Raw genomic sequence first — 14,909 nt, 5'->3', positions numbered from 1 at the left:
CTGGTAATCTATAAAAAAAATTTCCGCAATCTGTGAAGGAATGCTTGACATATTTTGTTGCTGGTTTCACTAATGCCCCGCAGCCGGCGCTCATTGTACTACACGTTCACTTTTATAAAAACAATACAAAATAAAATTCATGGTCACAGTCGCCTAAATAATAGGCGGCTCTCATAATTTTGTAAGGTGAGTTAAGGCTGATTGCTACACTAGCCGAAGAATCACCGTTTCAAAATGGGGCCTACATGGGATAAATTAATTGACCTAGTTCAATCAGCTAAGAAGCTGCCTTTACTCAGAGCTTTCAATCTTAAAACAAAGGTAGCGAATATGTGGTAGTTGTATTCATTAATCTTTTTGTTACTTAAGTATGTTTTGCTCAACAGATTGCAAGTACTGCGATTAGTCACAATTTTCCAAAACCAAAAGACTTCGAGTAGGGTTTAGTCCACGAGGAACATACCGTGCATTACGGGCAGATACGCAGATTAGTCGTGACTTCTGTGGTACTGTATACAATGCTGAAACGCTGAAAATGTAATTTAACGTTGACACACAACAAAGAAATAAAAACTCTATCAAAATACATATACTTTTAAACCTGTCAGTAAATTTCGTTTCTTGTCGGTTCCAGTAGTGTTCGCTGTAACGCCTGTTGGATCCGGGTCACCGACTGTCGAAATATATTGCAGAATACGATTTTATTGGTAGCATATTTTTTTACCAATCTACGCTGCCAAAAATGCTCACAGACATGAGAATACCTGCAACTTATTCAGCAAAAATATGCATTTTTGGCACAACTTTCGCATTCACAGAAGCAGTGAATGTCATGCTTGGTTTAGTTCTTACGCTTCAGCAGACAGAATGCGGGTGCAATATTTGCGGGTCACAAATCTGCCGCCAAGAACGATGAAACGAAATAGTTCACTGACACACTCCGCAATCAAATAAATGTACTAGAGCGTCTGCGTACGCACTCCGCGAGGTTAATGGGCCAGGACAACCTTCAAACTTTCTGCTCTGAAGCAAGTTTGCATAACTCAAGTCACTGCTCGAATTTGGAGTCAGCTTATTCTGGCAAAGAAAACTATGACCGTTTCCACTCAGTTCAACGACCGAATGAAACTTTATTGCGTTTTGCTCGGTGTCTCGCAACTTAAGCCCCTCACATACGCCGGACTAAGGAGAACTTTTATGTACGCCACAAGAACTTTCCTTCCAGACGCGGGTCAAGTCGTTACCAGCAGTGGTTACTGCAGTTTTTCGCAAGTGTCTAAGCCCACTTTCTTGTCAGGCGCTCTTCCCAATAAACGGCAGAAATACGCAGTGACAAAGTCTACTCGCTTACTTAACCACACTCATCAGAATTTTTTCTTAAGGCGCCGGCGAAGGGAGTGGGGACTGCATAGATGGCCAATATATTTGGAAATAGATGCTTCCCATAGATGCCTTAAGCAACTCCACATACTCGCTAAATGGGATCCTGGATATCCTCAGAAAGTCTGCAGTGACTTAGTTTATTTGATTTTATAAATTCTGCTTTCTATTTTAGGTCTGCGAAATCGTGACTAAAAATAAATTGCGTGCATGAGGGCTAAGTTATCTTTCGCAAGGTCTCATTGCGATATGCGACATTTTCATTCTTTATTTAGACTGATTGCGAAGACATTTAGAGGTGTAACGAGTGCGACGAGTATTGGCCGCATTTCAGGGCAGCTATAGCAAAGGGACATTATCTCCTTTGCTTTAGGATTGCACAGGCCGACACTAAACTAACTTCGCTAGTTACTGCTTGCTCCCTGATCTCAAATGCGACGTACGTGAGTTAGCTGCCATCTCGGTGCTTCCATTGCTTGCTCAGCGTTCGTGCGCCGAGTGCTCTGGTCTTTGCTTTGTTTTATAGCCTGGTCTTTCCGTGCAGCACTCTCTAAAGGGGTCGCGCTTTCTGCCTCTCCGCACTGTCTCCCCCTTTCTATGACGGCTGTCATGGCTGGATGGAGCAAAATTATTAATGATATGCAGACTTGCCGTTTTGCACATGTGCAGCTCATTTTAGAACCGCGCTCGCCAACATGTGCACTCTCTGTAAAGCTCCGAATAAGCTTTATTATTTCACGCTCTATGTGTATTTTGGGGGCATAGTGATGTAATAACTTTCGGTCTAACCCATTTTATCCGATTACTCAGCAACATAGTTCTCGTTTCAAAATTTGCCATTCAGTTCTTTTGTCTGATTGAAGCACCTTGGCTTCTTTTCACGCAAGCAAATACTGTCACGCAACAATAGCTAGAATTTATTACGAAAAGCTATGCCATCGACAGCCTCCAAAGGCAGCACTGACTCAAGCTGAAAGGAAAAAAAATCTTTCACTCCGTAAGCGCTGTGAGTGCGCTGAATGAAGCCTCCACCGCCTGCAGCGAGCCGAGTTTAGAGAGTCGCCCTCCGACGAGAGGCAAACTTGCTGGAGGCGGGCTCAATGACGGTCAGAATGTGTGCAGCGTGTAGAGAAAGGGCAAGCGGCGCCGAAAACAAGCGCACGTAATCGGCAATGTATTTAGAGCAGAGATATCTTAGCAGGCTGTCTTCTCCTGTATTACTGTGTAGCGGTTAAAGAAAAACTTACCACCACACTGCGCAAGAAAATTCAGTTGAAACTAATAAAAACATTCGTAGTATGTGGACACAGTCACTCTTTTTACATGTACCCTTCAGCGGCGGGTCGAGTCAGGGAATAGAGCTGATCAAGGTCAGCCCCCAACTTGATGTCTGTCTGTTTTACATGAACTTGATACGAGCAAGTACTGTCGTGGTGCGTCCTGTGAAGCGCTGCATCACGGGCAGTAAACCGGGTCCCACTTCTGTTCTGTGCAGAAAATGTCTTCCCCGAGAGTGAAAGACGATTAAGAGTAATTTGGGGAGAGGGCTGCCACCAATTCATTCATTCATTCATTCATTCATTCATTCATTCATTCATTCATTCATTCATTCATTCATTCATTCATTCATTCATTCATTCATTCATTCATTCATTCATTTTTGACAAAATAAGGTAAGGTCTGTATGTATTTATGCGTTCAGTTTGTTATTTCCTGTCTGGATAGCCAAGACAAAATGCATGGGAATTGACTCCACGTCCCGACTCCGCGGCGTTTAAATGAACTCCCGACTCCTCGAATCAACCCGTCTTTGTCGAGTTCATGTCAACAACGCTACTGTGAATGCGAAGAATTTCCCGAGCCTCGTCTTGAACTGAAGGCTGAACAGTAACTAACAAACACTATATATGTGGGCACTCAACTTGCAGGCGCCCCTCATGCGTTGAGCTGCTGAAATGCGAAACTTAAACCGGATTTTGCGTAGAACTTGAGTGCAGGCTTAGGCTTTTTTTTAGCGTGCATAACACGCATTTTTTCCTGCAATGCTTGCAGTCGGTTCAGCTGACGCTGGAGTGCTCTTTGAAAGCCGTGTTTTCCCTCTAAAGATACGCGAACTTAAACACGCGTAGAGAGTACTCCGATTTCAGTTGAGCACACGTTGCTGCTTGAGTGAATTCATTGTTCTCTTTGTGTCGGTCCCAAAGGTTTTTTAGAGAAAAATATTTGCCAATAGATTTTTAGAAGCACCTCCAAAAGGTGAGTCTGATCATATAAAAAGGGAGCTTCGCTTTATTAGACACGGGTACTCCTTTAAGCGGGGCGTGCTGACGAAAAAATATGAAGAACATTTTTCAAATAGACCAGGCTCTTTTTGAACATATTCGGCACCCACTCACTCGGAAAATTCACACTTGAGAGGCGCGAAAGCAATGCTTGCTGAGGCTGCGCATCTCTAGCTGCAATAATAGAAGTGTTTTCTATCGAGCATGAAATTATTTTTCATTCATTTCTATGGAACGATGGCGGACGCTCCGCCGTAGATTGAACTAGAAATGCTGTTGACTTGCGTTCTATTCTTTCCCTCAGTTTCTACAGCTTCAGTTTTTATTCCTCAATTTAAATAAAGTTACACATTATCTTATTCCGCGTAGCAAAGCAATCAACAAAATTTTGCTGCAATAGTTAAATTCTTTAAGCAAGATTTAATAAGCAAGTCAGTCTATGTCTATGGCATTGGCGGCGTTGGATGACGAAGCGGGAATCTCCTATGCACAACTGCTGCCAGAAAGAATCTGATCGAAATGGTGTTCTACTCCGTGTGTTATAGGTCCTCACTAGGAAGCACCACCTGTGGCTTTAGAATTCAGGGGATTCTCGTATTGTATCACTTTACCGGAGTGAGTTGTGGTACAGCTGCCGCTATGGTATTTATTTCCTGATAAGAGGCGCGTGGGTGTTAAATGCGTATATATTGATCTTGAAATGAACGAGCCAACTTGAATTGCTTGACACCGACTATTTGCCCTCAGGTTACAAGGAACATCATCATCCGCCTAAATATGTCCAATGAAGTAGGAAGATTTCTCTCATACTCCTCCAATTAACAGTATTCTTTGTGAACCGCGAAAATGTTATCCGCACTAACGTCATCCGCCCACCAGATTCTCTGCCGCCTTCTGGTTTGCTGACCCTCTCTTGAAATACCACCTGTACATTACGCGACGATCTGTAATGTAGTGCTCACATTACCCGTTCCTTCTTCTTAACTTTGACCGGTATATAATTACTCGTAAATTTGACCTTACCCACTCTGCTCTCTTCCTGTCCCCGAACCTTACAACAATCACTTATCAGGTCACTGGACATATTAATAAAGAAAAAAACACTAATTTTAATGCCATTTTTGCTGTTTTGACGAAGGCTTACCTGGAGTTTGAGCGAAGCGCACGCCTAAAGCTGATGGATTAAACTCGTGTAGGTAACCTTATACACTGCGAAGTCAGGCACCTAGTTGCAATTAAAGATTTGTAGCTCGCCGTTAGTAACATTCACTTCAGTTTCCGAAATTTGGAAAATGCGATTACTTCCGACGCTCTGGCTCAACTAATTTTCGCCATTTTGTGCACCTTTCGGAAACCGGGCACATTTTGAGCGTGGGAAAGAACGGCCGTCACTGGCTCTCGTGTTCGGCTGCTCGTCTCAAGGTCGTTGTTTGATCCTGTCCACGACGGCCTTATTTCGATGGAGATGAATACAAACCTCTCTGCGGGCTATGCAATATCAGCGCACGTTTAAGAGCTCTGGGTGGTCTAATGTCTTCGGAGCATGCCTCTACGGCGTCCCTCACACCCCAAATGTCGTTTTGCTGGGTTAAACCGCACAATTTACAACCTAAGATATCACCGCAACGACTATAAATGTCCTTCTATGTCCTGTATGGGACAGAGATGACCCCGTGAGACATGCGCCACGCAGTGGTGTTTTCTGTTGGGTTTGGTGTGCGCGCTTTTTAAGGCCGGTCGTTTGAGAACCTTTTCGCGTTTTCGAAATTTTGGTTTGGTTTGGTTTCTGGCGTTTTACGTTCCAGAAGCGACTAATGCTTAGAAGGACGCCGTAGCCCAGGTCTTCGGGAAATTCTGACCACCTGGAGCTCTTTAAAGTTCACTAACGTCAAACAGTAAATGATCCTCTAGCATTTTGCCTTCATCGAAATGCGACCATCGCGGCCGGGATCGAACCCGCGTCATTTGAGTCCGCAGCGGAGTACCATATAAACTGAGCCATCGCGGCGGCTTCGTTTCGAAATTTTATATGTTATTATGAATAATACCAATACCGATTTTGAATTAGAATTAGCACAGTAACTAGATGCCTGGCTGTAATTTTTTATGTGAGTTAACTTATAGAAATTGCTTTCCAGCTTAGCAGTTATTTATAATCACATGTTTCCTGATGTCTGTGAACACTCGTGTTGCGCTGCGCCAGAAATAATATTTATACGTAGAGAAGCCTGTATATTAAATCTATATGCCGGAATTCTCTGAAACAACCAGCATATTCGAGTTAAGATTTATTCAATACACTCAAGCGTTTGCCGTTCTGGTTTCTTTACACGGCTAAGCCCTCATCAAGGAAACGCAATTTGTATGACAGTAAAATGCATAAAAATGGCAGTGAGCGTGCTTTCCGGTGGTTTTTGTGGTTTTTAGAATGCAAAAGAAACGACAAGCGGAAGTTAGTAGCAGATTGGAATAGCATAACTTGGTGACAGCAAAACTTCGTTAGCAGTACATCGAGTTCCTTGTAAATGCTTGAGAATTACATTTTTACACTACCGTTTTCAACATTCCCCAGATATTTTTTTAACTTTTTAGTGACCAGAAACCTTACTTTGAAAAATGTATATTAATTTTAAGCACCTTGTCACCGTTAGCAAACAAATAGAAATTAAGCATGAGATGGCTAATTGAAAGTGCTTATGAAGCGGGTACCTTCAAACCGTAGTGTCTTGGAGATAAATTCGGTAGCTAATGTGCCGACGTATTCGTCTGATTTAAAGAAATATAAAATGCATAAAAAGGTGACTGCTTGAAACATCTTACTATAAGGAAATGTAGCATAGGGCGCATTTCAAGCTTTCTCTGTCAATGCGTTATTAGGCCTATTTCAGTAGCAAGAAAAGCGAACTCACAATCCAACAAGCACAGTAAAAATGCCGCAGTGGCTATTCACGGTCTGCTTTGCAAGAACGTTTAAATGAAAGAACCCAACATTAAGGGGAGTGCTTCGAGAAGCACGATCGATAATAGCGGTGCTAAAAGAATTATAGCTTTACGCGACCAACGCGCACAGTTGACAAGTGCGAAGCAGGAAACGGACTGCTTTGTCGGAGGTCAGCCATCGCGGAAATTCCAGCAACCGGTGTGAGAGTGTGAAATGCGGAAAACAAACGGAAGAAGATTGATTAGTTTTTCAGCCCAGAACTAACTATCCTCATTCCATTTACATTCTTTAGTTTCTCTCTGTCCTCTGCACAGAGGAAAAAAATCATTCGGGAAACTTTTTTTCTCCAAAGTGGGTTTGCTAAATAACTCACCGGCTGGCTGGTGAAAATACGCCGCCGAATAGATCGAATCCTGCATTCTTTGGACGCTCAATGAAATCGGATCAGGTAGTTACGAATTCAACTCGAGAAAATGTGAGCGCTCCAAGCTAGCACCTACGGATGCTCGAATCCACTCAGTGATTTGTGCGAATGTGGGATTACCAGTCGTTAAATCCTAAACTTTCGATGCACTCAATATTTTCGTACTGCCGTAGCGGCGGCTCAGCGGTTAAAGTGCTCGGCTGCTGAACCCAAAGACGCGGGCTCGATCCGGGCCGCAGCGTTCGCATTTAGTCGGAGGAGAAATTCTAGAGGCCTGTGTACTGTGCCATGTCAGGAACCTTGAAGATCCTCAGGTGGTCGAAATTTTCCTAGCCCTTCACTACGGCGTACCTCATCGGCTCAGTCGCTTTTGGACGCCAAGCCTCATAAACCAAAACTAAATATTTTATTCTTAAGTGGCAAGCTGCTGTATGGCACCACTGGAAAGCGCGCAGAGAGAGATATTTTTGTCTACACGAATTGCAAAGATACACAAAAAATTTGATTCAACCAGCAGTCGCCAAAAGGTTGGAACTTCAAAATATCTTCAAATAATTGACCTCCCCGAAGAAAATTTTTCCTGACTGTATTAAAAGAATTTGCGGTGCCTGTCTTCCTCCTCCTCCTCCTTGACTCACGGAGTTTGGGTTGCTCTAGCAGCTTCTATAGGTTTTCGCCCATCTCCTGCACGTGCTAGCAGTTAAGCTGCAAGTGAAAAATGTTCAAAGCGTGTGAACACTTTATCACTTTCCATTTAGGCGCCAGATCCTGGTGTTTCTAAGCTTTTTTCTTTTTTTATTGAGCATCACTTACGCACGGCTGCCGGCGCTCTTTGAACCCTACTTCTAATTTCGAAGACACAGTGAAAAATGCCAAACAAATTCTCTCGATTGCCATCTGACGAATTGCAGGCTTTTAAAATTTCGTAAATTTTGTTCGTGTAAATTTCCAACATAAGCCCTAGTGTCATCCGAAGTTGATCGGCGATTTTTAGTTAACTAAAATAAGGCTGACCCGCTTTCTCGTTTTGTATGTGAACAAGAAACTCGTACGGGTACCCAAACGTCATTTGTTTTCAACAAGTTTTTCTTCCTTTTTGCGAGTGTTATTTTTATAGTTATGGTATTTCTTCTCCAGACAGGTTGTCGTCGAACATTTGGATTAGATTTTGGTGGTTACTGGGTGTTTTAAGACTTTTGAAACAAGTAGTAAAGATGCTAGTACCTTATTCATTCAATATCTTTTTAAATAAAACTGTTTTTCCTGCGGAAATCTCGCAGCATGGTAATTTTTCTGGTCACTATTTCCCAAACGATAGGCACTGGCCAGGTTCATTAGTGGCGACTGGCCTATTAGTGAATGCAAAGCCTCAGGCCATGTACCCTGTATATCTCTTGCCACCAATTCTTAATATTGTGACTTTCAAGAATCGTATGGGTGCTCACTAGAACGAACTTTCCCGTTTGGCGTTTTTAAAATTTATCCTCTGCCTCAAGTGACATAAAACACGTGATAAATGAGTTTTTAATATACGACTAATGCATTTGCTATCTAAAGCAGATAAAATATGGCCACAGTTTCCCTTGAAGTTCATTTTATTCTAGTCGTCTGCCGAGCAGCACTCGTAACCGCCATGAAAGAGTTGAATCAGGGACCCTCTGATCAAGTGCGGAAGGGTGGAAACAACAGAAGATAAAATGATTTAGAGTGTAACAGTCATACTATCCTCGCTTTTGCCTTTTTCGACTTGTTTATAACAAGCCTGCTGTTTTTTTTTTGATATCGTAAATATAACTTAGGCTTTAATAAAAATCTCAAAGGGAGGCTGTGACTCTGGTATTCTCGTTACAAGGTAATAACAGCCAAAGCTGGGTCGCCCCTTGAGCTTTCAATTGGCTCCAGCGTCTCTCTCCCTTCATTCCATTAGCGCGGATATCAGGACCTTGGCGTCGACGGCATTTCGCCTCTGTTGCTGCCACACGCATGTTTGGATCTTGTAGTTTCGCCCCCTCTTTTACAACCTCGGGCACACGGTCAAATGGATCTTGACGGGAGTGGAGCTGTCGAGTAATATTTGGAACCAAGCGCAAATCCTTTGCGTCGCCCCAACCTGTCATTTTCGTGACGGCTTAATCGGGAACACAAACAAAGGCTTTGGTTGAAAGAAATTCGTGTTTAAGAGGGGTAAACGTTCTTTAACCCTCTTAACCTTTCTCCTCACCTCTGCTCTGCGTAGAGGAAGGCGTAGCCCATCGTTCGCTACCTGCTACCACTCCCTCAAAAGCAACGATGGAGAAACTCGCACACACAGCTGCGCGCTAAAGCAGACTGGTATTGTCCTCACAGGCATTGCACCAGGGACCACACAACAATAGAGAAAGTCCCGCGCTCACAGGGGCCTTGCCCCCCCCCCCCCCCCTCTTTCCCTTGCCAAAGCCGTTTCTCGCTCCCTCTCTTCACCACTCTATTTTCTGTCTACTTCTTTCACGCCCAGATGAGCGCAACGCCGGCCCCCAATGCCGAGACCTCGGTGAATTATAGCTGCAGTTGTATTTTCTAAAACCTTCCAACAACGCTTGTATGTCGCTTTGTCTGTTAGGTTCACTAGAAAGCACAACTATAGATGTGCTTATGTCCTTGCGCGCAGAAACTCGTATACATTCACGCTCAGCCATGTAAAACATCGGCCACAAGATGACAAATGCGCAGTTTCCGACGCCTCCCGAAACATATGCACTTCAACAATGCCGACTATTCTGAACGTAGTGACACATTAGAAGTTGTGTTTTTTCTCTTTTTTCTTCAGGGTTACTTTCCTTTTTCGTACGCACGTGTCCAACTGGGGCGACGAACAAATGTGGTTTTCCCAGAAGCACAGACGGGTACGCGGCGCGGTGCGTGTGAACAGAACAATCGCGTTAACTCGAGACGAGTCGAGCCGTGTCGAGACAACAGTTGCCCAACATTTTTGGGCCAATTTTTAGGCACCTGCCTGGGGCACAATGGAATGCATGTGTTTGAAGGATTGGCTTTAGTGGCGCCTTCGTGCGTTGGTTTCTGTATCACTGCCGAGCCGTTGCTTAAATTATCCTTTTTCCGCTACTCTGTGTGGACTGTCAGTAGGAGTGCCAACCAGAACTACTGGAAATGCCTGACTGTTTTTCAGGTTCATGCGAAGAGTTGCTTTGTGTATTGCTCGAGGATTTCAGGACAAAGAAGGGGGAAATTGAAATGGAAAAAAGCGCGAACAAAAATCAAACAGATCGAGAACAGGACGCTGCAGATATCTCGATGCGGAGTTTAATATCTAGAATTAGTATCAGACAGGCTTTAGAAAAAGGCAACCTTGAGACTGAAACGTTTGCAGCTGTGGTGCGAGAAGTACAATTACTTTTCAAAATAAAAATAAAAGTGACGCTTGCAATGAGTTGTTTACTTTCTTTCTTTTCCAACACATAAAATAATGCCTCAGAATGCGGCTTAGGTATTGCGTATGCTTGCATCTGATTGGTAAAATCAGCGCCCTACGGATATAAATGGACGCCTGGCATACTAGTATCTTAATTACTCATGTCTAAGGGCCTTTTTAGATTCGACCGTGGAAAACAAGACCAGGTTATAGCTAATGTAGAACGTTTTTTTTTCTAGATACGTGTCGCACGTGGCCAGATAAAAAAAAAAACTGTTTTCACTAAGTATGAATGGCTCATCAACGGAGTACACGACATTTCAGACTCATGCGCAACATCGTTAGAACGCGTTATGTCAAGAGAGTCTGCGGGTTTTCTGAGCTGGATTTCGATGTTCAATGTTTTAATGCGGTGGTCACGTAATTCTTTCTTGTGATGCGACAAACAGCGCACAAGTTTCTGCGGTGGCCCGGCATCACAGAAAGTATATCAAGGACCCTTGCTGACCATGCACAGGGCCCAACATACTCTCAATGTAGTAAATATATTATAGCACTGACAAACACAACTGTTACGATGAGCTTTCCAGCCAGGACCAGCAGCGCCACCTACGATCGTCTAAATGGAAACGATCGAGCCTTCGTCAATTTTTATTAGAGCCGATGCCCCATACAACAATGAAGCGTCCAACGTCAATGACGCGCACGGGCGCACTTCTGATCTTGGCTTCATCAGAGGAAGTGCCTGACTGAATCTGAAGCTTATGAAATCTGAAGAGCTCCTCTACAAGATGAGATGCTAGTTCAGTGCTATTACCTTCCTTGTTTTCTTCCTTTTTTTCCAGGTGAATGTTCGCCACGGACAGACTTCTTATTCAATCGCACCTTATATTTACTTTATATTCAAGCGAACCTTATACTTTCTTACGGGCGAAGAAAACTGTTTATAACATTTCCTTCTGCTGTTTTCGGAAAGAAACAGCACAAGACAGGTAGAATTGCCAGGAACCTTCTTAACGACACTCCTATGCCCGAGAATGTGACACCCCTGTTAACTTTTGTTTACCCTTGGAGTCAACAGTTTCATCTCAAAATAGCATCGGTTATTTAATTGCTGCGTCACAACGCTCGATCACATCCATTTTTACCAACTATATAAATATATCCTTATTGTTTACATTTCATGAGGAAAGTTTCAGCACGTCATCAGAACGCAAAAAAAGTGCGTGGCCATACCGATCGGTGCTGGGATTAATGAAACTTGCTAGTTTTGCGACAGTATTTGTCGGCGAGTGACTGTGATATTGAAATAACGGAACCGTTTCACCAACTTACTTTGGGCTTGTAAACTTCCTGAGCACGTTGCACGAGTTCTTCGACATCTGCGCCCCCATCTACATTGATGATGAAGATGAAACCGCATGTTTAAGAGCTTAATGATGAAGTATAATATGCGAGGAGCAGCTACGTGCGGCACCAAACTAAGGATTGGTGAGGGCACACCAGCGCTTGCCCTGTCTTCACCTCCTCTGTACTTCAAAAATCAGCGCATTTCGTTGTGTTACCAAAGAGGTTTTTAGTATATGTAACTCTGCTTTCACTTATATTATCACTACCATTCGTGTCTTTAGTGAAAAGGTTTGCCTTGCCTAAAAAATAACTTATTCTTAAGCTTTGAATCGTATTCAATGAAAAAAACGACCAGCCAGTTCCTAACTCCTGCAGACAGTACTGAAAGACGTACGAAGAAGGACTATCTTTTATGTACAGTCATGAGCCTTTTAATTCAAGCGCTAATTAAAGCCAGAAAAAGTAAATGTTATTTGTGCGCGAACTTACGTGGACGACTAAGAAAAAGAGAAAAATTACAAACAAGCAATTGCTGGGAAGGCCGGCGCATACTAGAAAATTATTTTAATTCTTTAGATGCACCAATCCTTGTGGTAGGGTCTTGGATAAATTCATGACAGAATAATCTTTAACTTAACGAGTCTTGGACGTATTTTGTTTTGTCAATTTATTGTCGAAAGCGGTCGGGGATAAGCGGGCTCTTGTTTTTATAATATGGGCCGCATTATTTATAGGTCCTCATCGCATTGTAGCGGCGTTCGTTTGATGTAGAGTTAAGTTTTCAGTTGCTCAAATGACAGAAATAAGCCTCAGTTTCTTTGCTGTGTGATGGGAAACAGTTCTCCGGGAATTCGGAAAAAGAAATACGTCATGCAATGGCTTTGTAATAGCCCCTCGTTCAAGTTCTCGGAGTAAGCAGAAGAGGTCTTTCTTAAGATTGACACTGTGATAATTTTTTCTTAGTTTTATGGAGCTTGCAGATATAACCGCTTTTATGGGAGCAGATGGATTGCACCTCGCAGCTGTCTCCCCCAAAAGGCTTCCGCTGCACAGTCCATCAGAATGGTAACAGCCCTGTCCTTCTAGTGAGCTGAAATACAGCGCTGAAAACTTTCCTCAAGAGCTTAATTTCGCTAGAGGGGTGTTAGGAGGCTTAACAAGTTCGCGAATGACACAAGAGTAACAAGAGGTGAGAAGCAAATAATCCCCTACACTAATTCTGTCACTTCGCCAACAAACCTGGTGTGGTACGGCGCAGCGCTGTCAGGCAATTTCTCCCAGACGATTCGCACCTGTGCCACTGTGAAGCAATCAGCACTGTGTCAAGCACTATGAAGCAATAAATTTTGCATATATTTTGATGCTGCTTTCTTTGAACTAACGCGAAGCAATTCTCGCAGTAGTGGGAAAAAATAGCGTGAAAAAAAAACTGAGCGACGATTACGGTACCACCTAATGCAAAATTTTCAGAGCAACTTGATTTGGTGATATACTGAGGCAAAAAACTTGGATAACTCTTAAGCTACCCTTTAGAGTACAACGGCAATCATTGCCGCTCTGCCGCATAAGGCCTCTAAACTATAGCAATACAGAAACGCTCCTGAGAGGTGTACAGCAGCACGGTGTGACGTTTGCCCAGTTGCACCGGTTTTCTCGCGTTTACTGCTTCCATCGAGAGCACGTTGCAACATGTTTGCTCATTACTTCGAGGAGAAGATCTGAAGCTACAAATGACGTGTATTTGTTTGCAGCCGTAGCCTGCACATTAGAAGTAGCGCGCGGCAGTTCCCATGGAAAGGGCGTAAACTGCGATGAAGGTCCCCCACAGACGTCCATGTATGGGCTGACTGACGGCTAGACTGCTGATTCCTGGCTAACTCAAGCTGCGGATAGAAGTTTTGTGGTAGCTCTTAAACTGATTAAAGAGCAATCAGCCACACACCTGAGCGACAATTAAGATGCCCACAACCTTTGCGGTAGGAATCGCCTCACTTGACTGAAGCAATGCGTCGTTTTTCGCACAACCTTGAGGTGAACGAACGAAGGGATTGCGAAGCGATTGTCCGGACCCGTAGAGTATCTGTTACGGGTCCAAGTGGACTTATTTTTGGAAATATGGCGGAGAGTTTGAAGGATGCTTCACTCCCGCCATCGGTTGGCCCGGTATTGCACTACCTCCGGTATCGGCCTTGTCTTTAGCGCGTCTTTACTATCCTGTCTTTCTATCCCATCTTTCAACTCCACTACTATCTGCACGTGGTAGCGATTGTGGCTCGGCTTGAGCCAGTGGGCAGGCCTGTGCACTTTCCTTTTCTATCTTCCTGGCAACAACTGACAGACAGACAGGGATTGCGAGGGTATCTCCCTAGTACCGCAGGCACTAATGGGCGCGTGGTTGCGGCGCACGTTCTAAGCGTAGCGGCTATCTGTGAACGCGTTTAGGAAATTATTACTCAAGATCCGGCGCAAACTGACGTCGACCCCTCTCGCTTGCTCTCGCGGTGCCCTCCTTCTCCACTTTCCACCGGACGCTTTCGCCTCTCTCTTTTCCTCCATTAGCCTCTCCTCCAGCTCCTCATTCTCGCCTTCCCTTCGTTATCGCCCTACTTTCATCCTTCGCCGTGCTTTCCGCTTTGCTATAGCTATGCCGGTTACGCAGACGACATGGACGCTAAAGCCAGGAACGGACGCTTAAGCACTGCGCTCTCAAAATCCAGACATCATGCGCAAAGTTTACAAGCAGGCACTTGGCCTTCCAGCGTTTACATCGGCGGAGCGATTTCTCCGCGCTGCGGGTACACAACTTGACTACCAGTATATGTTCATTTTCTAGCCAATAGTACCAGCCTCGCATGAAGACGGATCGTCGAAGATATCCTCATCACATTTGCGCTCTTCACACCTCCGAGGACAAGGCCTATATCCCCAATGCATGGAGAGGCAAATACCAGACTTCCGCGCTCACGAGAAACGTTCACCGGCGGCTTCTATTCAGTGACGTTTCGCGAAACACTACTGGGAGTGAAACGGTAAACACATAAAGCGTTAAGACAGTACGAAATGAATAACCAACGGCGTTCTCGCAGGCGACCGTCTGGCCAGCGCCGTTTCGCTTTCAGCATT

This window comes from Amblyomma americanum, chromosome 6, assembly GCF_052857255.1.
Source record: "Amblyomma americanum isolate KBUSLIRL-KWMA chromosome 6, ASM5285725v1, whole genome shotgun sequence".
NCBI lineage: Eukaryota > Metazoa > Arthropoda > Arachnida > Ixodida > Ixodidae > Amblyomma > Amblyomma americanum.
This window is presented reverse-complemented; position numbering follows the sequence as displayed.